The 24,434-nt window shown below is 45.3% G+C and overlaps 1 protein-coding gene across 2 annotated transcripts in view; it reads right to left on the reverse strand.

The window, feature by feature from the left end:
- lrrc4ca (leucine rich repeat containing 4C, genome duplicate a) overlaps positions 1–24,434 on the reverse strand; it is a 59,331-nt gene that overhangs the window by 8,879 nt on the left and 26,018 nt on the right. Inside the window, exon 2 of one of the 2 annotated variants that reach the window (XM_031565159.1) lies at positions 9,872–9,941. The exons of the other annotated variant lie outside the window; for it this stretch is intronic. The gene's annotated coding sequence lies outside the window, so the exon portion shown is untranslated. The remainder of the gene's footprint in view (positions 1–9,871; positions 9,942–24,434) is intronic. 2 annotated transcript variants of the gene reach the window in all.

A 24,434-nucleotide genomic window follows, 5' to 3' on the forward strand; every position in this document is an offset into this window, starting at 1 on the left:
GCTGAACCGCTAAACCCCTGTCTTGGACCTGTCTTCTCTTTGCTTGCAGTCCTACACCGGAGCCCAGATAGTGTTTGCTGCTGTGCTGCACTGCTGCTCTGCTGCTGCCGAGATCCAGGCCCTGGGCCCTGGGCTGGCTCTGCTCAGCGGCGAGCATCAGAGAGAATCAGGCTTTAACGGGCACCAGAGGGACACAAAGCCCTGCCTGAGGAACGGGCAGGTGCTCGAAGTTGGCCCACATGCCTCCCCTGCAGCTAGGGTGAGAGGAGAGGAGAGGAGAAGAGGGGAGGAGAGGTCCTCCAGGAAATTACGAGCAGCTAAAACAGGAAGGCAGCGTTCAGTTGGGGAAATAATTGGACTAAAGGGACACGCTTTTGATCTATTTTCAGGAAAAAAAGATGGAGCAGGAAATTATATATGGTTATACCGTTGCATAGTTTCTGTCCTCTAATTACAGGAGCACTACATTTCTGTGATGTTTTATTCATTTGCCCAAAACTGCTATGTTATGTTTAAGGACACACTTTGCATTCTACTGTACCACACTTGTAATCATTTTTACAAGTCTGAAGTCTAAAAGGAGCTTCTGAAGTCTGCACCTGCAAAATACCACGTTCAGTGGAACATAAATCTATAGAGATTTCACTGTGTGAAAAGAACACCTTGCACATTGTAAACAGAGTTGAGCTTCTGACAGAGTGCGAGCTTCATACACCAAACTGAAGTGGATCAAACGCTAGGAGTCAGAGGTTCTGGCTTTAACTTTATGGGACATGGCAGCACAGCACAAGCCTGATATTTGAAGACTGAAAAAGGGGGGCTGTGAGCCAAACACCTGTTTGTGTGAGAGAGAAGTCAACCTTAGCACTAGCGGATATGTTTGCCATATCTTTTTGCATGACAGGAGTGGATAGTCTCCCCTCCAGTGATTGAAAGACCCTCGCAGAGTGAACGTAGACAACATCCACCTGAGGGAAGGCAGGAGAGGCCTTGTCAAAAACCCCCAACTTAACTTGCGGCTCTTTGGGGAAAGTATCTACCCCCACCAGAAGAAAAGACAAAAGTGAAAAACGTTAGATTCAACCCAGGGCAAAGCAGAGAGTGCAAAGGTTTTTTCTTTCCGTTCCCCTTGCTCTGTTACTTGTCTCTTTCCTTCCATTGGCCCACAAACACTTCCCCTCTCCTCTCACCCCTCTGACATCACAAGTAACACAAGCGGTTCCATTTGCTTGAGGAGGAGATGAGGAAAAAGCCGCTGTGAAAGGTGAATGTCAAGCTGAGGCACTGTGCATTTATCGGCAGCCTACTTATTAATTATCATATCACCTTTGAAAATCTCTTTTTTTAAAAGGGGGATGTATGTATGCGCCGTGGGATGTGAATAAGCCCCCCCCCCCCCATGCTTTCCTGTGCTAGTATGAAAGGAGGAGCTTGTCAGCTGTGACATAATGGTGCTTTGTAAGGGGCCTATGGAGAGAGACATGCAAATTAGATGCAAAAAAGAGAAAAAAATGGAATCAGGTCAGCTGCAAGAATGTGTGAGTGTTTGTACAGCGCTGAAATTAAAGAGAGGAAATAGAGAGACAGGGCAAGACAGAGAGGGAGAGAAACAGAGAGAGAGAGAGAGAGAGAGGGAGATAAACAGAGAGAGAGAGAGAGTGAGAGAGAACAGAGAAGAGTGATGTTCAGATGCCATTAAGGAGGAGTCTGGAGATACCATGTGTGCTTTTTATCATCTCCACTCATCCTTTCACTCCCTCTGTTTCCCCCCCCCCCCCCACACACACACACACACACACCACACACACACACACACACACATACACACAAACACACACTCACACGAGCCAGAGGATGTGTGCTACATGCCAGAACAATCTGTGACAAATGCAATTGAACGGATTACTAAAGATCTTATCAGGGCAACGAATGTGTTTCTGTTCAATAGCAGCTGTGTAGCACAGCCCTCGAATGTCACTTTCCTGGAGCGGGTGGGTAGGTGGTAATGGTGGTGGGGGGGATGGGGGCATGACAAGGCCTACTCTCAGCCAATATTACTGTAAACCAAGAGATTTAAGCAGTGATTTTGTTTCCAAGCCTTCCCGGTGGTGACATCACTTATTACAAACTGTACTTGGAGGTTTAATCTATGAGCTTCTCAGATATGCAAGGAAATGACTGGGGCCTATTTTTAGTCTTACATATAGCTTGAAATTGCATAATCTTCTTGGCATCCAAGTACTGTGGCTGATATGATGTACAATGTCAAAGGCGGCCAAGCAACTAGAGTGATGGTCTTTGATATTACAGCTTCGTGTACACAGAGAGATAGTGCTGTTTTTTGGTGCTGGTCACCTCTAAGCCCATAACTGAATGCATGACCTGCATGAGCTACTGTATGTGGAGGACTAAATATTTACAACACCCCACGTAACAAGTGGCCAGCTGCCGCCTTGCGTGCTTTTGGTCTTAAGCTGCGCTAGTCATAGTGTATGCTAATGACTACCACGAGCGTATCCAGGAAGTGCTCATCCCTTTTGCACTGCCTGGGTAATTAAAGACCCCGCCTATTGGGGTCCCAGCTGCATCCCCCTCTCGCTCAATCTGGACCACACAAAGTTTGCTGCTCCGGGTCTCCTTGGCGACCGTTTCTTCAGCTGGCACCGCTTTACGTCCTGTCTCAGTTGCCATGCCAACCCCCGGCGAGTGAAAACACCACTGCAAGGCATGCATGATTGAGACAAACAGAGGCAAAACGCTCTCCACTGTCTCAACACCCACACCATTTTCCACTCCAGCATTTTTTTTAAAACAGCATTTGAAGCGCATCTGCATAATACACATCAACATTTAGACGGCATGTACATCTCTGTGGAGCCATTGTCGGGGAGGCCATTGTATGTGTGCAGTGTATGACAGGGTTTCAGACCATCTCTTTGATGCACTTAAACTAATGTAAAGAGGGGGGGCCTCCATTATGAGGTGAGTTCCAACATAAATTGTAGGGTAGCACTGCTGTATTCAAAACCAAATACAAGTATCAGATGTCTTTTTTTCCTTATCCAGTACTATCACACCAATGTATGCAGCAATTGAACTCTATGCTTATTTCAGGGTTTTTTTTCTTGCGGAAAAGTGGTTTCATTCCAAGTGTCTTTCTTGCACTATTTCTCCCCTGATTTGAGTTAGTAATCAGTTTCGGAGATTCGGAGAGGTGGAGCGAGAGGAGAGATTAAAACCCAGACATTACCATACCATTTATCAGTTAGAACCCTCACACCCCAATCTCATCACAGATACAAGTTGAGGCAAACACATTCAGTCCCCTGAAACATGGAGGTATATGCTAAAGCCCTGAAAGATGTATAAGGTGCAGCTGAAATAACCATAACCGGTAAGAACCATACTGGGGGAAAATACAGAAAAAATAAATTGATGAATAAATACATGGGATGGGCTCTCAGCAAACAAACAAAAAAAACAGATAGAAACAAACCCTTGCAGAGGTTTGAACACTTTTCTTTGAATAAATACATGATTTTCAGTGTTTTGGGGATTAGAAATGTGACATGCCCTTTGGATGTTTTCAGGGTGCATTTACATTTCTTTAGCCGCTGAAGCGAAAGACGGAAAAGACAAAAGAGATAAAGCAAACAAGTAGAAGCGGAAATAAAAATGTCCGCTGATATCATCTCTTTATGCTTGATGTTAAAAAAAAAAAAACCTCTACATTAAAAGCTCATCACACCTGCATCATGAATTCACTTAAAGAAAGACTGTTAAAGAAAGAAAGGCCCACCATTAGTCTACAGCAGGTTGTGCTAGAAGGACGGACTGACAGGCAGACAGACAGACAGACAGACAGACAGACAGACAGACAGACAGACACAGATACTGTATATTATACAATACTTATATTATCAAATCCTTTCCTGAAGGAAATCAAGCCTGGATGCTTCTCGCAATGCATGAACACAAACAGTACACAGCCCTCAGCCTGACACAGGGGCCACACTAGGAGAGGGAAATCAGTTTAAACGTAACCCTCAAGGATGCAAGGGGGAATTGATTTGAACGTGCTACTACAAGCTCGTGTGGGAAGACACAACCGCCGATGTATGCACTTCAATCTTTCATGAGTGGTGATGTACTGTAGGCACCCGGCGTCATTGTTGGGATTTGACACTGCCAGTGGGTGTGAGCAGATAAGGACGAGACATACAAAATGGGCTTAATATGAGCACATTCGCTGCAGTGTGTTCTTTAGAGCAACTGAAAAGGCTCCCCATCGACAACAAGCGATACAAAATGAGACGGCTGCATTGGTGCATTTCACCGAAGATTATCATTAGGGTCACAGCCGACAATGGCTGACAGTCCTCTGTTAATCTGTTCAGGCTAGCTGGACAAACAATGCTCTCAGTTTGTAGCGAACCCTGCAATATTATCTTTCATTTTTGATGGGCTGTTGAGCACCTCTTCATGCTATCAGCTGACTGTTACTGCTGACCCGTCGCTTCCAGAGTGATGAAAGGACTGGAGATGTGTGTGTGTGTGTGTGTGTCACCAGAGAAGAGAGAGTGTGTGTGTGTGTGTGTGTGTGTATGTTGGGGGGAGAGCAGTGAGGTCTCTTCAGGGTGACACGTTGGCAAACAAATGAGTGGTGTGGTCCCCAGCCAGCGTGGCGTGGCCAGGGCCGCCGTGAAGGAGAGGTCTGACTGGAGCCCTTCCTGAGGCCACGCACTCTACTGATAAATGAGGCACAGTCCTTCTGATGGGCCCCCTAAGACCTCTCAGACAGAGAGAGACAGAGATAGCTCAGTTTGGATCACTAGCCCTGTACACACACACACTTGCTTTCTCACCCAGGCAGATATACAACACACACACACACACACACACACACACACACACACACACACACACACACACACACACACACACACACACACACACACACACACACACACACACACACTCACACTTGCTTTCTCACCGAGGCAGATATACACACACACACACAAACACACACTCACTCAGGCAGATATATGTATACAAACACATACAAATATACTAGTGCTTAAAATATTTAATCGCGATTAATCGCATTTATGTCATAGTTAACTCAAAATTAATCGCGATTAAGCGCAAATTTTTATCTATTCTAAATGTCCCTTCGTTTATTTATTTTTTCCCATCATTTTATTTTTATTTTAATGCCCTTATCAACATGGAAAAGTGGATTGGCTTGCTTTATGCAAATGTTTTATTTAATTGAAAACCAACATTGCCAAACAGGGCGGTACAAAATAAAATTATAAAGTGCACATTTCAGGTAAACAAGGACTCAGCCTATAGTGCAGTTAAACCATAGCTTAATATTTTCTTTTTTTCAAGTTTGCTGGGAACATAGCAGTCAGGCCTCTTATTTCAGAAACAATGAACCGTAACAGTTAGGTTACCAATAAAATGTAAGCCTACTACTTCTTTGCTTTCAGCCAGCTGCCTGTTGACATTTTCAGACAACAGTGAAGCTCGCTTCTTTTGCACAACACAACTTTTAAAAGTAAACTTTCCATTCAGAAGCTTTTTATCATCCATTTCGCGGTATCGCGCTCACCATTCACTCCAACCGTAACGTTAGCCTACTACACAGTTTGCGAGGCCAAAAAGAATGCTAATCTAAAAAAAAAAAAACTCGCGTTAATCTCGCGATAAAAAAATGAACGGCGTTAAAATGGGTTTGCGTTAACGCCGTTAATAACGTGTTAAACTGACAGCACTAAAATATACACAAACAGATTTATGCAGGTAAACACAGTCACATACACAAACACATCTAGACACACAAACACAGAGACACACACACAGTCACATAAACACACGTGCTCTCTCACACATGCATCCACACACACACAGACATGCTGTGGTCTGTTGTGTTCTTGCGTCATGGCCATGACATGATTTATTCCTGCAATTAACTGGCAGCATGTCAGACATACAGACACGTTATCGACCACAAACTGGAGAGGGGTAAGTGGGTGCGAGGGCCAGGCAGAGGAGATAGGTATCGGTCCAGATCAATCTCCTCACACATTTACTTTTACGATCAATGTCCAAAGAGCTCTATCAGTCAGGCAAGGTTCTCTCCCTCTGTCTCTCTCTCTCTCTCGTTTGGCCACTCCCTGTCTCTCTTCCTCTCTCATCTCTCTTTCTGTCTCTCATCTCTCTTTCTGTCTCTCATCTCTCTCTCCCCCCGCCCCTCTCTCTCTGTCTGTCTTTGGGTGCATGAGGGTACTTGTGGGTTGGCAGTTTTACAAGTGAATGTATGTTATTTACAAAGCAATCCACTTTCATCATGTGTGTGTGTGTGTGTGTGTGTGTGTGTGTGTGTGTGTGTGTGTGTGTGTGTGTGTGTGTGTGTGCCTATGTGTGTTTCTGTGAGTTTGTATGTTCATGCTGCAGGGAGAGGCATATGTATTTGTGTGTGTGTGTGTGTGTGTGTTTATTTGTGCATGTGTGTGTGTCGTGTGTGTGCATTTTGGTCTTCCTCTGTCTGGATGTATTGACTTTCCCAGATGGAATGGGTGCACATGAAGTAGTTGGGTCAGGGGTACAAGTGTCTCTAACCAGCTTGTCCTTAATGTGGCAGAAATTATGAAGACCAGATAGACCACAGCTCCTAAAATACCCACAGACATACATTCTCTCTCTCTTTCTCTTTCTCATTCCCTCCCTCTCTCTCTCTCTCTCTCTCTCTCACACACACACACACAGAGTGAGACACACACATGGAGAGTGAAAGGACGTGTGGACCCATATCTCGAAGTAAACACACAACAATGCCAATAACCTGCACACAGAGAGCCGATGCACTGTGTGATTTTGGGCTGTCACAGAAGAAAGATGATCACTGTGTAGGAAACGCGCCGATATACTGTATATATTTGATCCTACATCGCACTGTGAGAGAGGTCCAAAGATGCCCATTGCCACGATCGTTACGTAATTCTGACAGCGTTCGAAATGTAAGATGACCATTTCACAATGTGACTGCTAAGGCCTATGTCCCCTAACCAACCACACAGAATGGAGAGTGAAATGACACAACTGCTCAACTCAACATTGCAGCTAAACCCACGATTTAGCAGGTGCTATTGCCGTACAGTCTACATACATCAAACTATCCAAGTTTATTAGATTCATGTTGCACAGTGTGGCTTGCAATACACTTATAAGATTACTGAAATCTCACAGCGTGTAGGCGCCTTGAGGTGTCCAAATGGCACATCAGACATTGCTTGAGATGCTCCAAATCTGCATTGCCTCTTGACAAGGCCTGCTTATCTCAATTCAGCTCAAATCAACTCGCAGCTAGTGACATCCACCGAGATTTCACCCGTGATATTATAATCTGCAGAGACAAATCTCTCCCAAAGCTCACTGAAGTGAGCAAGAGGGAGAGGGAGAGAGATAGAGAGAGGGAGAGAGAGAGAGAAAGAGTGAGAGAGAGAGAGAGAGAGAGCATGCTTTAGAGGCAGAGGTGGCCAATTATGCAATTGTATGTTGAAGTGGAAAGACAGCGGGCACCTGAGAGAATGGTGGCCAGGCCACTGATAAGGAGGGGTGTGTGTGTGTGTGTGTGTGTGTGTGTGTGTGTGTGTGTGTGTGTGTGTGTGTGTGTGTGTGTGGGTCTGGGTCTGTGTGTGTGTGTATGGTAATGTTAGTGACAATGGTAGTGGGGGGCATTCACTGCATTCCAGTGCATTTGCTGCATTAACAACGGATAATTTATCTCCAGGTGCTCTCTCTCATCTCTCCCTTTCTCACACAAACACACACACACACACACACACACACACACACACACACACACACTGCAGCTCACACAGTGCCAGCTCAGCCTCATCAGCCTTTCCGCCTGTGTCCTGGTCTCTTGGCATGGCAGCCAGGCAGGCAGAGCAGCGCTGCTGGAGGAGACAGTGGTGGACAGGGAACAGATAACACACACACACACACACACACACACACTCACACACACGCTCACACTTACACTTACACACACACACACTCACACACACACACACACACACACACACGCTCACACATACACACACACTCACACACACACACACACACACACACACACACACATACAGTCACACACACACACACAGACACACACACACACACACACACACACACACACACACTCACACACACACACACACACTCTCAAACACACACACACACACACACACACACACACACTCACAGACCCGCTGAAGAGGCTTTGCTGTTAGGATCACTCCTTGCATTCATCTTGAGTGTGTTTGTGTGTGTGTGTGTATACAGTAGTCAGGGTTGAAGTGCTTTCCAGAGGTGTTTGCCAGACATCCCTGCCAATCTATATGAATAGACATGTGTGTATTTGACCTTAACAGAGGCTGAGCCGCCCGTAAATATACATCATAATATCACGGGTCTGCACAACAAACACGCATCCATTAAATGCAAACACTCACGCAAACAGATGCAGCCTAGCTTCCAGTTATTTCCAATGGGATGTACTTTACAGTATATGGACTGCTCTATCACAAGCAGTACGCATAATTCTAGTCTTTTTCAGCTAATAGACAGCCATTGCGGCACTTTGTTTGGTGCATGTAGTATCTGCTCTATCCTCCCACTGTTTAAATCAACTACATGGCAAAGTGGCTGTGGCTGTTTGTGAGACAGAGCATTTGCTTTTCCAATGCGACCATCTGTTATTTATACAATGTCTCTCTCCTGAGGTCTGCAGGAAAGGCCACATATTGCCCAGAAAAAAGAAAGGAGTGTGTGTGTGTGTGTGTGTGTGTGTGTGTGTGTGTGTGTGTGTGTGTGTGTGTGTGTGTTTGTGTGAGAGAGGAAAGACATAAATGTATCACGCAAACTCGTTATGTTTTTACAGTAATCAGCTGACCTAAAATAGCCTCTCGGGGGAGCTGTTCGGATGTGTTGGGGTGTGGGTTGAGTTATGTGTGTGTGTGTGTGTGGGTCTGTGTGTGTGTGTGTGTGTGTGAGTCGGGGGTAGGGTGGAAGGGCAGCAAGGTTTGGTCCCTGAGGTGGTTCATCTCTCAAGCACAGAGACGCGACTGTGGCAGAGCAGAGAGAGAGAGAGAGGCAAGGAAAGAGAGAGCGAGAGGCAAGGAAAGAGAGAGAGAGAGAGAAAAGGAGAGAGAGGGAGAGAGAAAAAGTGCGATGGAACACTCAAACAGAAAGTAGGGCGTCGTCATACTGTACCGTAGCGCAGAATAATGAACTTGTGCTCTGCTTTTTCTCGAACCACTGTTTTTTTTTCTGTGCATGTGTGTGTGTGGTTGAGTGTGTTTGTGATTGGGTTTGTATGTGTGTGTGTGTGTGGTTGAGTGTGTTTGTGATTGTGTGTGTATGTGTGTGTGTGTGTGGTTGAGTGTGTTTGTGATTGGGTGTGTTTGTGTGTGTGTGTGTGGTTGAGTGTGTTTGTGATTGGGTGTGTATGTGTGTGTGTGGTTGAGTGTGTTTGTGATTGGGTGTGTATGTGTGTGTGTGGTTGAGTGTGTTTGTGATTGGGTGTGTATGTGTGTGTGTGGTTGAGTGTGTTTGTGATTGGGTGTTTGTATTGTGTGTGTGTGTGGTTGAGTGTGTTTGTGATTGTGTGTGTGTGTGTGTGTGTGTGTGTGTGTGTGTGTGTGTGGTAAACATAAACATTGACATTCCCACTGCACCTTCCCCCCTGTGGATGAGCCCCTGTTGTTGGTGCACACATGACGTCTGGCTTCCTATTTGCTGTTCCTCTCACCTCTCTCCTCCTCTATCCTCCTCTTCTCTCCTCCTCCTCTCTACCCACCTGCCAAGTCATTCGCAGCGCCCCTGATCTCCGGATGTCTTCGCATGCAGTCGCTGGCTGCTGGCTGCCCCTGAAACAAAAAGTGGGGAGAGGAGGAGAGAGGGAGATGGAGAGAAAGAGAGAGAAACACTGGTGAGCACAGAATGAGAGGATGGAGCGAGAGACCTCTCACACAATAACAAGAGGCTTGGATGCGGCTCATTACACGGCTTCGGCGCTTGGCGGTGGCAGTGGCTGGTGTAAGGCATTCGCACGGCAGGGAAATTGCCAAAACCTTTGTTGAGAGCGACTGAGTATAGTGGCGCCAAAGCACAGGCTTAACTCATGGAAATGTTCTGGCAAACAGGCAGAGAATTGCTGCGATTCTTGCCATTTCATCTCTGCTCCCTCTAGTCCTGTGCACACAGCGAGTAAGATGTGTTGCTTGTTTTGTCCCCCCTCTGATATCAAGAACATTATGCTGGACTGCTCTGTTTTCGATCACCAAAGAATCAGGTCCCACACTCAAAAAACACCAGCCTGATGGCTCTGCAGCTACACAGGCGAGTGTTTGTGTTCAGTGTTTCCCCTACCGTTATATTAGGGGGGCGCCCCGCCCCCCCAACGGCACCCCCCGCCCCTCCTGGAAGGTCAAGTTAATTTTGTTCAATTTTATTTTCTATAAAGCGCCAGATCACAACGGAAGTCATTTAAGATTACCTTTCCTATAGAACAGGTCTATAGCGTGTTATTTTATTAAACAAAAGAAATAGCCTTATGTTATTTATCTTATTTACACGACGGCATGTCATTTCTGTCTCTACATGGTCGCGCGATTACAATTCTCTGCTCTCTGTATCACGCATGGCGGAGTTCCGCCACGATGCGCACAAACACACACACAGACACGCTCCCACCAGCGGACAGAATTGGGCTTAAGAATCAGTGCACACCTACGGACACTTAAGCTTTAAAAAACACATTTCCAGGCGTTCATGAATCCAGCAATCTTTTCCTAGGTAGGGTCGAGAAAGAGGCCTAATGAGAATGGCTACAACAGACGTGGAAACAGAACATACGCCCATGTCCGCACCGAAAATTCAGAAATAGATCTGGCTTCCATTTTTTATCATTTTCCGCGAGTTGTGCGTAGCCCTTTTTACATAGAGTCTGGTAATAAATCTATGACATGTAATGAACATTATTTATTTTGCTGTGAAAAATGAGGGAAGCAATACATCTGATTATTTCCCAAACCCTCAAGAGCTGTTGCCATGGAGATTTAACGTTACTTTCTGTTTGAAGATAAGGTAGCAGCTAGTGTTGAAGAATGGATGACTTTAAATTGGACGACTTTAAATTAATATATGAAATTGAACATTAACACCTATACGGATAAAATAAATAAACAAGGATAGCAAAACAGATTGATAAGCATAGAATGAGAACGGCAGAAACACAGGCCGGACGTTAGATGACGAGACAGATCATAGTTTTTTTTCGTCATATGAAGGCTGAGACATTCATAACATTTTATTCAGTCTTACTGATGGTCCTTTTGTAATGCCAACATGTGCACTTCGTTGTGGATAAGTAAAGCCTATTCTGCTACATTTTTGTAGTCCTGGTAATCTTTTGTTTGGCATATTGGTGAGGTTATTAAGAGGACCATTTCTCAATCGTTTTGTTCTTGATGAATTAATGTTTGTTTATTAATCAGTTGTTTTTCAACAAATAATTCAATTATAATTACAAAAGAGGACAATTCGCAACTTTATATCCCAACTTTCACTTGTTTTCGGCAATTTCATTGCAAAAAACACCTACAAATAAAAACTTTCATCGGAACTTTTTGGAAAAGCTCCTGCGAAATCAGGAATTTTAGGCCGCAAATATCTCAAAACATTTTCTTCCAGAAGGCCAAAAAGGTAAACTGCAGTGACAAAAGCTGCACACTTTGGGGATAATTGTCATAAAAAGACATGTTCCGATGTTTAGTTCAATGTACAGTTAAAATAATTGTTCAGTTGTTATATTGACTGCTGTCATTAAAAGAAACACATGAACACCATGATTCCTTTAAGCGTTTGTGTCGGTGGCCGCGCCGCGCACCGTGCCGCGCAGCGTGCCCCCTCCTCCCCCCCCCAAAGCTGTAAACCTAGGGGAAACACTGGTGTTTCATCCCGTAATCTTATGTGTGTCAGAGCTTTCACCTTCTCTGATGTGTTTTTTTCTCTAGCGGCTCAGCCAACACATAATAATAATAATAATAAAAAAACATAGAAACAGTCCCCATATTTACACCTTAGTGTGAGTGGTTACATTGACTGTCTTTTTCCCCCGTAACAGATAGCACAACAACTACATTAATAAATTAGATCAATACTGAAAAAGCTTTGCTTGGAGTATGTGTGTGTGTGTGTGTGTGTGTGTGTGTGTGTGTGTGTGTGTGTGTGTGTGTGTGTGTGTACGTACACATGCGCATATCTTATTCCCCCACACCTATGTCATCCCTGTTTGCCGACCTCTGACCCTACTGTTACATAAGGAAGTACAGCAGATGAGGAAAACCCACAGTTTACAGCCTCATCCGCAGACCCAGTCAGCCGTTTCCCAAGGAGTATATCTTTCCTAGCGATCAAACTCAATGACACAGATGGATGAGGCTGAGCACACATACGGAGATTATGCTGAGGAAGGTCTGAGGGTGCGCCGTGGACACCTGTGCTGTAAGCGCGAAGCTATTCTCAGTCTGTGAGAGGGAACATGCAGCAATCCTGCTGAAGCCAAATCAGCACCAGCTCGCCTTGCTGATCAATGACACTGTTCCAACAACGTAACACAGAACCACAAATCGATGGCGCACCGCAAACACACTCATGCACGGACACATATACCCAGGCAAACGTACACGCAAACACACATTTTCTCCCTCTTGTTTACAATCTGCCATTGTATTACTATAACACACTAATATTCTCCTTCTTTTCTGTTTTACTATGAAAAACCACACTATTTTAGTTCTCTTCTCACAAGAAGACACACCCTTTCACACCAAACTGCTATCACTCCAGACAGTCACAATCACCTGCAACGCAACACAGATGATACAGCAACGTCTAACAACATCAGTAAGGTAGTAATGAGAGCATCTATCAAGTGACCATTAGGGGCATCTCGGACAGATCGCCATAATGATGGAATGAGTAAATCATCTATGAACTCGCCCCCGGCCAGCCGTGCTTCATCTCCACTGCTGCTGCTACCCACCCTCCTCCTCCTCCTCCTCCTCCTCCTCCGCCTCCTCCTCCTCCTCTGCTGGCCAGAGGGCAGGTCTCTGTGCTTTTGAGCAAGCCTTACGTAAGGCCGTCCAGTCTGTCTGCGAGCCACATCCTCAGTCCCAGATGGAAGGCCTCTCAGTCCAACCCGGGGGGGGGGACTGGGACAGAGTCTGGCACAAGAGGAGCAGTAATGTGACATAACCATAAGCCTCCTGTTTTTCATCTTTAAATGAAAGTGCATTTCATTAAATTCAACGCCTGAAATACACAGAGGGAACAACAGATATGGGTCTTCTCTTAGATCTGACTTCTATTTTATGGAAGAAAGAAGAAAAACAAACAAACATTCAAAGAAGACAACCATTTGGACCCCTACGTCTGAAGGAGAGGATGTAACTCTTATGTGAGGAGGAAGAGGAGGACATAAGTCTCAAATCTGGCACAGGCCAAAAAAACAAGACCTGTCTTAAGTCTTCAGCAGAGTGAAGCAGCTACAGCCTGAGAGGAAAAAAAAAGACTCTTGTTGTGTGAAGTAGACTGTGACTGGAAAAAGCACATTTCTTATTCTATCTCTTCACTTGCTCACTCCTTTTCTCTCATCATTTCTCCCCATGCTCGTATCTTTCTCTTTCACTCACTCCCTCCCCCCCCCTCTCTCTCTGTTTCTCGGCTATACAGTTCACTGAGCAGTACTGCACTTCTTCCAGATTACTGCTGCATTATCTTGCAGTGGCTGCTAGCTAATGACTGTAAGACCTTCTGTAAACATATCCCAGAGCAGCCTTGTTTGTTTGTGTGTGTGTGTGTGTGTGTGTCAGCCTACTGGGAATGTATGGGGGAATGTAAGGGTGTGTTTCTGGGTTGCGGTGTTTAGCGTGCGGTGACATTTATTGATTGTGGTGGCATTTATGTGTTTGCTGTGATCTTGCATGTTCACTACATATTGCATGATCTTTTGTGCACCGTGTGAGTGGCATGGACTACCGTTCCCCACACAGACTTCCCATGAGCTGGCAAATCACCTAATCACTTCCACCTGGACTAATTACCTGGACTAATGATGAACTACCAATGAACGGGATCGAGGGGCAAGAGACGACTATAAAAGGAGGGAGCTGCAACCACACGGGGTGCCCGGCGGGGACCACGAGTCAACGGACGAACGGGTCAACGGACGAACGGGTCAACGGACGAACGGGTCAACGGACGAACGGGTCAACAACGAACCAACGAACGAACAAGCGAACAAGCTGCAACGTAGAAGCAGACGAGAGCACGCCATCATACCGGAGAACTCCGGTTATTGGGTGATCCACGCTCATAAATCCCTGAGCGAAGGGACGTAAGCTTTTCTTTTATCTTGATACATATTCCATGGTTACTGTGTACGTGGCCTGCGGAGTGCTGATCCCTTGCCCTGGTTATCCGAGGTCTGCCGTTTGCCGTTTCCGGAACCGACGAAAACTACACTGCTGAACCATTGGAACCACGAGAAGCCAACGTTGTAGACAACTCAACGTTCACGATATCCGGCGCAAAGGAAAGTAAAACTTTCCCTCCCGATTCTATTACGTTGGATATTGTACTAATAGAGTTCTGATTACTTGTTGTACTGTGTTGTATGTGGAGGCCGCGACTGACGTCACTGGGGGAGTCCAGGGAATCCCGTCGGCTCGAGGGGGGCGTTGCCCACGACGATTACACCAAGCTATCCACATTGAACAGATCACGGCCCGGTTTTCTACAAAGGGTTCACGGTTTACGACAGCTCGCAACTGGACTATCTTGTGGAGATTGCTTGGATTTTAAGATGCTTTTAACACTTAAATTATAGTCAATGTTTTAATTCCAAATAAAGATATTTATATACGGCTCCCTTGTGGTACTTCTGTGTCCTGGGCATTCCGAAAAATCTAAAGAGGCGGCCATACGGCTGACATGTGTATGTGTGTGTGTGTGTGTGTGTGTGTGTGTGAGTGTGTTTGTGTGTGTGTGTCATAGAGAAGAGCAAGAGTGCATGTACGTGGGTGAGTGTGTATCTGAGTGTATATGTGTATAAATGTGTGCAATGAACCCTAAACAAAATGTACTGTTCTAGACAAAGCTGAGGTTCTTGACTTTTTAATCTATCTGTCAGAATATAGCATTGTGCTGACAGGCAGGGACCTATTAAAATCAACCCGGAAGGAGATGTTCATGAACATCATAATCATTGCCATAACCATCATCATCGCCACTTCTCTCTTTATCATGTACCCCAGTCACGAGTAGTTCAACCGAGAACTTCATCAACAACACCATCATCATCATCATCATCATCATCATTGTCGTTGTCATCACCATCACGATTATCAGATGAATGGACACAGCTGTCTCCATAATGCATGCTTTCACAGATGGATATTAATCACTGTTTATATTCAAAACTATATGCACAGAGTGCAAGGAGATGGGAAACCGAAGGGTGTCATGAAAAAAACCGAGACCGGAAACGAGGAGACAGGTGAACTTGATGATCCTTGAAGCTGACTCCTGGTCCAGACTAGCATATTAGCATTAGCATATTTGCCAACTTTTTCTTTGTTACCATGATGTCGGTATAACTTTTTTTACACTGTAGCAGTCACACACTGCAAAATATATTCCCATCAACATGATCACACGAGTCACAGATTTATTTTAACATGGATTTTCGTTTCTTATTAGTATTACACCTCACAGCACAACTTTGCTATTGACATTACTGGGGATCTGTTGATATGTGGCCAAACTGCTACCTAGCTGCTAATGCTAGGAGAAGTTACCAGCCTACTGTTTCCCCCAGATATTATTCAATATATATTGGATTATCCATGCACACACCTGGCCCAGACTCTAATGCAGGAGAGGCTGAGTGGTGACAGACGGTCGCTTAAGCATTGATGGTAGTTGGCTAATCCTTTGTGTCAAAGCTTCAGTCTCATTGACAACATCAAGCGGCTCATGGTCAGTGTCAGTCTGGCTGATGGCTCCTCTCTGGTGAAGAGCAAAACTAATTTATTGTACGTTGCAGAAGGCGGATCTGTTTTGCGTTTCTTTGTGGTAAAGATGTGCCATTCGATGGCCCTCACCATCACACCATGCTGTTGTACTCATGTGCAGACACCTGGGAGAACTGCAACACCGACACAAATCACATCAGCCTCTTGTCCTCTGGGCCTGCTACGACTCCCCCCCCCCACCCCCCCATCCCCTCGACCCCAGCACCATCTGACCCCACAGGTCACACTACATCACCCTCGGCAAATGACCGGAAATGCACACAGCGCTGAATCAATCGGCGGCAGTCAGCGCCTAAATTAGGGTGTGGGGGGCTGTGATAGTGGTGTGTGTGTGTGTGTGTGTGTGTGTGTGTGAGTGTGTGAGAATGTGTGTGATGTGTATGTGGGGTGGTTCTGCCCGTTCATCAGGATTGGATCTGTGCAGGCACAGGAGTGCTGAAATCAGCGCGGGAGCCTGGAACATTTGTCATCATCTAATGGCAAATCCATCCGCGTCTGGCCCGGGTCTTATGCTGGGTCAAGCCACAATGACCCTACACCACTCAGTAATAAGAGAGAGGGGGGAAAGGTAGAGAGGGGGGAGGTAGAGAGGGGGAAAGAGAGGGGGAGAGAGAAGGGGAGAGAGAGACAGAGAGAAAAGGACAAAGATGGAAACTTGGTAATAAAAGAGAGAGGGGAACAGAGCGAGAGGGAGAGTGTGTGTGTTGAGTTTGAGAAGGCATTTCATTATATCTAGCACAGTGGTCGACCACTATACAACATGATGTGATAAAACCTTGGAAGTGGAAGGGAAAATGTCTGACATTATCTCCCAATATTAAATAAAACAATAAATATGCTTTGAGAACTATAGCCAGAAGGGAAGTTACCCACATCACTTGAAAGCCATCTTCTTGAATAACGATATAAATGAACTGAGAGTTCACTAAATGATGAAAAGGACAATTCAAAACAAGTATCCAATCAAAATCTGGCAAAAGCATTAAAAACCGGCTCAACCGGGTTGCCCTGTATGATAGTGTGGAGAGCCACTCAAATCACAAGGCTGTGGCAAATGGAACAATACCGCTGGAAATCTCCATCGTCCAATTTGCAGAAGGCAACAATGAGCCACTCATGCAGAGCCAAGTTAGACAAATACCTAAATAGTCTCCAAAAACGGCATCAATTCTGTTTCCCATTTAACCCAGAGTGAGGTGAACCCATTTCCTCCCAACGAATGCCAAGAGTGTTCTCACCCACTGAATTTGGCTTCTGGACCTGCACACAGGCAATCTGACCCAGCCAAGTAATAATGCACAAAACAGAGCAGAGCATGGCTAAATGTATGACCACTCAGAGTGAGCTAGGGAGACTAGACTGTCCAAAGAACAGTGTGAGTGACCTCAGCCAGGACTCTGGAAAGGGGCTGGCTGACCTCAAGTCTGTGCACACAGGTTTAACTGTGGCAATGCTAACATTCAATCCACTTTTGTAACCTAAAATACATCAAAAAGAACCTTGGGGCACAACCAAGTCACAGCAGATCATGCTGTTGATTTTGAAAACACTCAAAATAACGAATAAATTACCACAGAATAATAAGTAGCCGTCTGCCGCCAAGTCCAAGAGCCCCATGGCCTTTTTAAAAAAGGCGATCTTTTCATGCAGTCTTCCTTTTATACGTTTTGTAAGTGTTTTTTATATAAACATGATTTTTTTTGTTGTGCAATTACTGATATATGTTGTATGTCTATTTCTGCCTATGTAATGTACAGTATGTCTATGTAATGTAATTTTCAAATTATCTCATGGCCATAGTCTGCTGTGAGGCCAGGCCAGTGAAATATCACCTTTCAAAATCCATGAAGGGTTATGGGAGAGTTGGGAGACAAATTGTGTGAAGAAAGGGAGAAAAAGGAGTGAGGGAAGGAGTGGGTAACGCAGCATCATGCTGAGAAAATGCAATCCCGGCCTATGAATAATTTGAAGGTATTGGTATTGATTGGTTTTCTTTGAAATAAAGACCCAAGATTCGCGGGGAGTACTGTTTTATCTTCTTATTTTTTCACCCCGGATAATGAGAGAGCTCATCAGATTACCTGCTTGGTGTGTGACACCCCCCCCCCCATACACACACACACACACACACACACACACACACACACACACACACTTCCTACCATGTTCTTGATTATGAGAGCACGAAGGAACACAAGAACGCCACCCCCTTTCATCTGCTCCATGCTCAAATCACGGGTGCATACATTTGCATTACATTTCATTAGTGAGGTAAGTAGAGATATATGATGACTTGATAACAGTTATGTCATTATTAAAACTAGGGGAAATAAGTGAGAGCAAATTAATCTGAAGCGAAGCTCTTCATTTAGCTAATCAATCCTTTTTCTGTGTCTGGATTTGTGTTTCTAATCAAATTATAATGCAGCTATAATTTCATTCCAGAGTGATTTGTAATTAATAGATTATGGGAATATACATTATTTGTCTGTTGGGGAATAGAGGAGCTTATGGGATTTTGGGAATATTCCTTTGTCTTGGTTTGGTGTATTAGCTTGCTTGCACTTTGTGTGTTTGTCTGTGTGTGTGTGTCTGTGTTTGCTTGTGTGTGTGCATGTGTGTGTGTTTGTGTGTGTGTATGTGTGTATGTTTGTCTCTGTGTGTGTGTGTGTGTGTGTGTGTGTGTGTGTGTGTGTGTCTGTGTGCGGGGAGGGTATTTGTGTGTTTGAGATGGTAAGAGAGAGACAGTGGATGTTTGTGTAAATGCATGTGTCCCAGCATATACTATCATCATGTTTGCTTCCAGAAATGCCTTTGTTTTCATCAGTATGTATATATGTCTTCTGATGTGTAGTATGTGTGTGTGTGTGTGCGTGTGCGTCATGAATACAAAAGCGTGTCTTTTCTTCTTTTCTTGCACTCAACACAAACAGACATTACTCTGGATTACTCGATGTTGAAGATGCAGCAGCCATGGGTTTACTGAGCATCTCTCTCTCTACTATGCTTTGCTCTGCTCAAGGGCTCGGCCTCCCGCCTCCTGATTCTTGCCTCTATGGCCACAACACTTACAGATATTGGTGAAGGGAATAATATGACCTGAGGACAAGTATAGTGGTTTGCTTAGACCATTCACATACAGTAATGCAATGTGACATAATTTAATGTAATGTTCTTGTTAGAGTGAATGGGTGAGTATGCAACGACTGCCTGTGTGTGTGTGTGTGTGTGTGTGTGTGTGTGTGTGTGTGTGTGTGTGTGTGTGTGTGTGTGTGTGTGTGTGTGTGTGTGTGTGTGTGTGTGTGTGTGTGTGTGTGTGTGTGTGTGTGTGAAGTATGAACCAGGTGCTGTCTGTCAGGTCTCTATGAGGTCCCGGCTAGCTTAACTGAACACGAAGTCTTGATGATGCAGACAGAAATCTCATCTCTTCATGTGTGACATTAAAGAGGCTCATTCCAGCGGCCTCCAAGAGCCCAATCAGGGGAGATAATGAATTAATGTGTCTGATTAAGTACCAGAGTGCACCAGCATGGAGCATCGGGGGAGTGCTCAGGAAGTCTGGTGTGTGTGTGTGTGGTGTGTGTGTGTGTGTGTGTGTGGTGTGTGTGTGTGTGTGGTGTGTGTATGTGTGTGTGTGTGTGTGTGTGTGGGGGGGGGGGTGCAGGAAGTTGTGCTGGCATCCTCTGAAACAGACTTCCAGTTCCATCCATGCTTCTTTGTTAATTTCTGGAGCTAGTTTTGACTGAGGTTCATTAATTGATTTTGACTGACAGAGGTTTTTTTTCCTCTTCAAACACTCTCTCTTTTCTTCTCCCTCACTGTTCTTTCTGTGTGTGTGTGTGTCTGTGTGTGTGTGTGTGTGTGAGAGAGAGAGAGAGCGCTCGAAAAGGAGGGGGGTGGGGGATCTCTTTCTCTCTGGGATTTCTGTTTTTGCTTTGATGACACACACCAGCTGTCAATTTTTCATGAGAGCAGAGGTAATTGGTTCGCCCCCTTGGAAAGTGCAGAATCACAGAAGTCATTGCTCTTACCTTTACAGAGGGAGAGCTGCACTGAAGATGAGAGGACCTAAAGAGAGGATCTTACAGAAAAAAGAGCAAAATCAAAGACAAGAGCAGTCGGCTCTGAGACCGAGACAGGGAAAAAAAAAACATGCCCCTCTGCATAATTTTACAATTCTTCGAATACTTCAAAGTATTAAAGAAGGTTGGTTGAACGGTTTTCAAACTACATATGTTCTACTTTTCTGGGAAATTATCCTACATTGAATACCCGACCCCCCCCCCCCAAAAAAATGGATGAATAAATGATGTATATATATATACATATATATATATACAGTATATATGACCAATGACTGCATTCTGCTAAGATTAGCTTTAAACTTCAGCTGTGAGGACTGAATAATGTCAAGGTATTAGTATGGATAGGTTCAGTGCTATGTGAGAAGTGAAGGTTCATGTTGAGCATTGAGATACAGTATGTTAATTAACTGAGATTCCTCATGCTGTGTGTTTTTTGCACCCTGTTCATCTAATTTTGCCCAGTCTGACAGGGGTGGAGAAATTCATGGGGGGAATAAAATGGTGAAAGCCCTAGTGTGCCATTGCACCATTCACTCACTCGGAATTCAGTCATGGGTTGTGCTTATTACTTCTGCTCTGCAATTTGCAAGGTGCGCTAATTAGCAAATGAACATGGCTGATGCAGACAGATTTTTTCTGATGATTTTTCTGCCACTCTGAACCTTGACAGCTCTCTTTCCAGTTCTCTCCTGTGGTCTCTCTCTCTCTCTCTCTCCCTCTCTCTTTTTCTCTCTCTTCATCTCTATCTCCCTCTCTCTCTCTCTCCCTCTCTCTTTTTCTGTCTCTCTTCATCTCTCTCTCCCTCCCTCTCTCTTTCTCCCTCTCTCTTTCTCCCTCTCTCTCTCTGCCTGTCACAGTGAGGCGGCTCCGCGGCTGAGCCGGTGAATCTGGCTCCCGCCGTTAGCTCTGGTGCTTCTCATTCAGAGTGACGCCTCCTACAGCATGTAAGCCTGTGTACCCGAACGCTACTCCCTCCACTACCGCGCCTGCACCCCGCTGCCCCCCCCCCCCCCCCCCCATTCCCCCTTCCTCCAAAATCCTCCCAGACACGTTCCACGTCTCACACAGCAGAGGCTTTCAGTGACACAGAGATGATGAGGATGGACGCGGATGTAACACATGGGGGGGCAGCTGGAAACATCGCTGAATCCCGTCATCGCCGCCCCTAAGAGGATTCCCCCGGTATCTGCTGAGAAACTGGAAACTTCACCACAGGTTGGAGGAAAACTGATGGCTGAGTTAAGCGGGGGGTAAATGCAAGGTGCAACGGCATCTATATGCTGAGCTGATTATGGCAGAGACGCCTGTCAGAAACCCTTCGCCACAGATAACGGACCTCTGCTTGTAAAGTGCTTGTAAGGCTCTTGAGAAAAGGTGGATTGTGAGCGTGTATTACACCGAGAGCCTCGAGCTATCTGCACAGAGGCGGCGTTAGCATTAGCACTAGCACTAAATGAAGGAGTCTCCCAACCCAGTATCTTCCATTACATAAACGAATGTGTCATTTCAATAAAGCATGATGATTGATATGGATTATCATTATCATCAGCCTTATTTGTGATGTAAATTAGAGAAATCACCATCTATGAAGATGATGTTGATGCAGACGACAATGATTGTGATGATACGGCTCCATTATCATCTGCAGAAGCACTCTTATGCCACAGCAAACAAAGGAAATGGAGGAGCTGGGTGCTGCCTCAGGGACAAAAAAACAACAACAATGACGGAGAAAGTTTCAAAAGAGAGGGAGGACAAAAGGAGAGCAGAGGAAAGCGAGAGAGTGAGAGAGAAAGAGAGAGAGAGACAGAGACCGGGGGGAGCTTTTTTTCCCCTTCTTCCTTCCTTTCGTATCCTGATCACCTCTTGTGTGGGCAGTGAGGCAGGCGATAGAGGAGCCAGACAGGTGACGCTCCAGCAGTCTCCAGCTCAGTCTTCCGGAACCTTCTCTCGCAGCGTGTCTTGGGCGATAGCTAGCGCTATTGGCCACCGGCTCCCCTGCCCTAACATCCGACCCCCCCGCCTTCTCCTGCTCAACATGGGGTCTCACACCCATCAGAGCATGGTAAAGCCACAATGCCACTAAAACCCTAATCACCAATACACTTACACACACACACATACATGCGCATGCAGACAAAGACACATAAACACACACACACACAGATTCACACACAAAAAAACACATACTCACATGCATACACATGCATTCAGACATACACACACACACACACACACACACACACACACACACACAAACACAAACACCTTCACCTGCAGACACACACACTCTCACACTCGCAAAAAAAAAACTGTACGTACAAGCATACTTTACAGCTCTGCAGCATGATCACCTTAACCTGCAGAGACATTTGCTGTGTTTAGTGGTGCGGATTCTGATTTCAAATTCACAAGGGGAGAGAGTGGAAAAGGACTGAAGAGTAAAAAGGAGAGAGGGAGGGGGGGACAGAGACAAATGAAAGAAAACAGTGGAAAGGAAGGGAGAAAGAGGGACAAAACCACAGAGGACATAGAAGCCAAGTTGCAGGAATAAATGAGAAAATTAAGAGACCAGAAGGAAGGCCAGAGAAAGATCTGGAGCATCTGCATCAAACGGATGGGAGCCAGCTCATCCAGGCCAGTGAGTGTGTGTGATGTATGGCTCATATCTATCTATCTATCTATCTATCTATCTATCTATCTATCTATCTATCTATCTATCTGAATAAAAGCCCAGGCCTCAAGCCGATGTTTAAGTGAAGTGGCTGCCCTGGTACTGTGGTGTCTGTAATGGATGGCCAAAGAGAAAAGGCATTATATCCAGGAGAGGAGAACAGGCCTTGTATGGTATAGAATGAGGTGTGGGCAAGACGCGAGGAGTCAGATGCATGCTGGTCAACATGCTGGCCTGTTAGATTCATGTTTCCTTTGTTCTTGTGGCTGCAAGTGTGTTGGGGTTCATGTGTCCAAGTGTGTTTGGGTTCATGTGTTCAGGTTTGGCTTGAAGTGTGTTGGGGTTCATGTGTTCAGGTTTGGCTTGAAGTGTGTTGGGGTTCATGTGTTCAGGTTTGGCTTGAAGTGTTTTGGGGTTCATGTGTTCAGGTTTGGCTTGAAGTGTGTTGGGGTTCATGTGTTCAGGTTTGGCTTGAAGTGTGTTGGGGTTCATGTGTTCAGGTTTGGCTTGGAGTGTGTTGGTGTTCATGTGTTCAGGTTTGGCTTGAAGTGTGTGTGGATTCATGTGTTCAGGTGTGGATCTGTTTCAGAGAGTAAAGAAGGGCCACAGGCTGGGGATAAAAGGAGTGAAGGAGGGAAGAATGAAAATGGAGAGACTAGAGAGGGTAGGAGGGGAAGGAAGTAGGAATGAATCAAATGTGAAAGGGAGAAAAACAGAGATGACAATGAGAGAAGTGAAAGAGAGAGAGAGAGAGAGAGAGAGAGAGAGAGAGAGAGAATGGAGATAAATATAGAGTTGTTAGGTGTCAGGTGAGGGAGGGAATGGGGAGAGAATAGAAAATGGAGAAAATGGGAAAACGGAGAGAATAGAGATGGTATGAAGGAAGGAGGAGAGAAGAATGAATCAAATGTGAAAGCGAGGAGGAAAGAACAAGAGAGAATGGGGGATAGAGTGATGATAGGGGAGAACAGGTCTCTTTCACTGGCCTTTTCAGAGTGAGCAGAAACCTGTCTGAATAGGTTATTTGTTTTTCATCTTTAGAGGGGAACTGAAGAGCCGTGTGGCAATTCCCTGGAGAATTAGACAGCTCCCCAAGACCACTGGCGGGAGATGGACTCTCCTCTCCTCACACCCCCGTGTATTTCTTTCCCCCCCTCTCTCTCTCTCTCTCTTTCCAGCCCACCAAATACAAAAAAAACATGACAGCTATTGCTCTCTGGACCTCAGATGGACCTTGGTCTTGGTCTCTGCTCTCTGAGTGATCCTCTTTCTCTCTCTCTCTTTCTCTCTGCTTGTCTGTGTGTTCCTGTCTTTCTTTCTCTCTGCTTGCCTGCGTGTTCCTCTCTCTCTTTCTCTCTTTCTCGGTCTGCCTGTCTGTGTGTTCCTCTCTCTCTCTCATTCTTTATATGCCTGTCTGTGTGTTCCTTTCTCTCTCACTCTCTCTCTCTCTCTCTCTCTCTCTCTCTCTCCTGCACCTCACAGCACCTGTGCAAGTCCAATTCC

The sequence above is a fragment of the Clupea harengus genome, chromosome 3 (assembly GCF_900700415.2).
Source record: "Clupea harengus chromosome 3, Ch_v2.0.2, whole genome shotgun sequence".
Classification (NCBI taxonomy): domain Eukaryota; kingdom Metazoa; phylum Chordata; class Actinopteri; order Clupeiformes; family Clupeidae; genus Clupea; species Clupea harengus.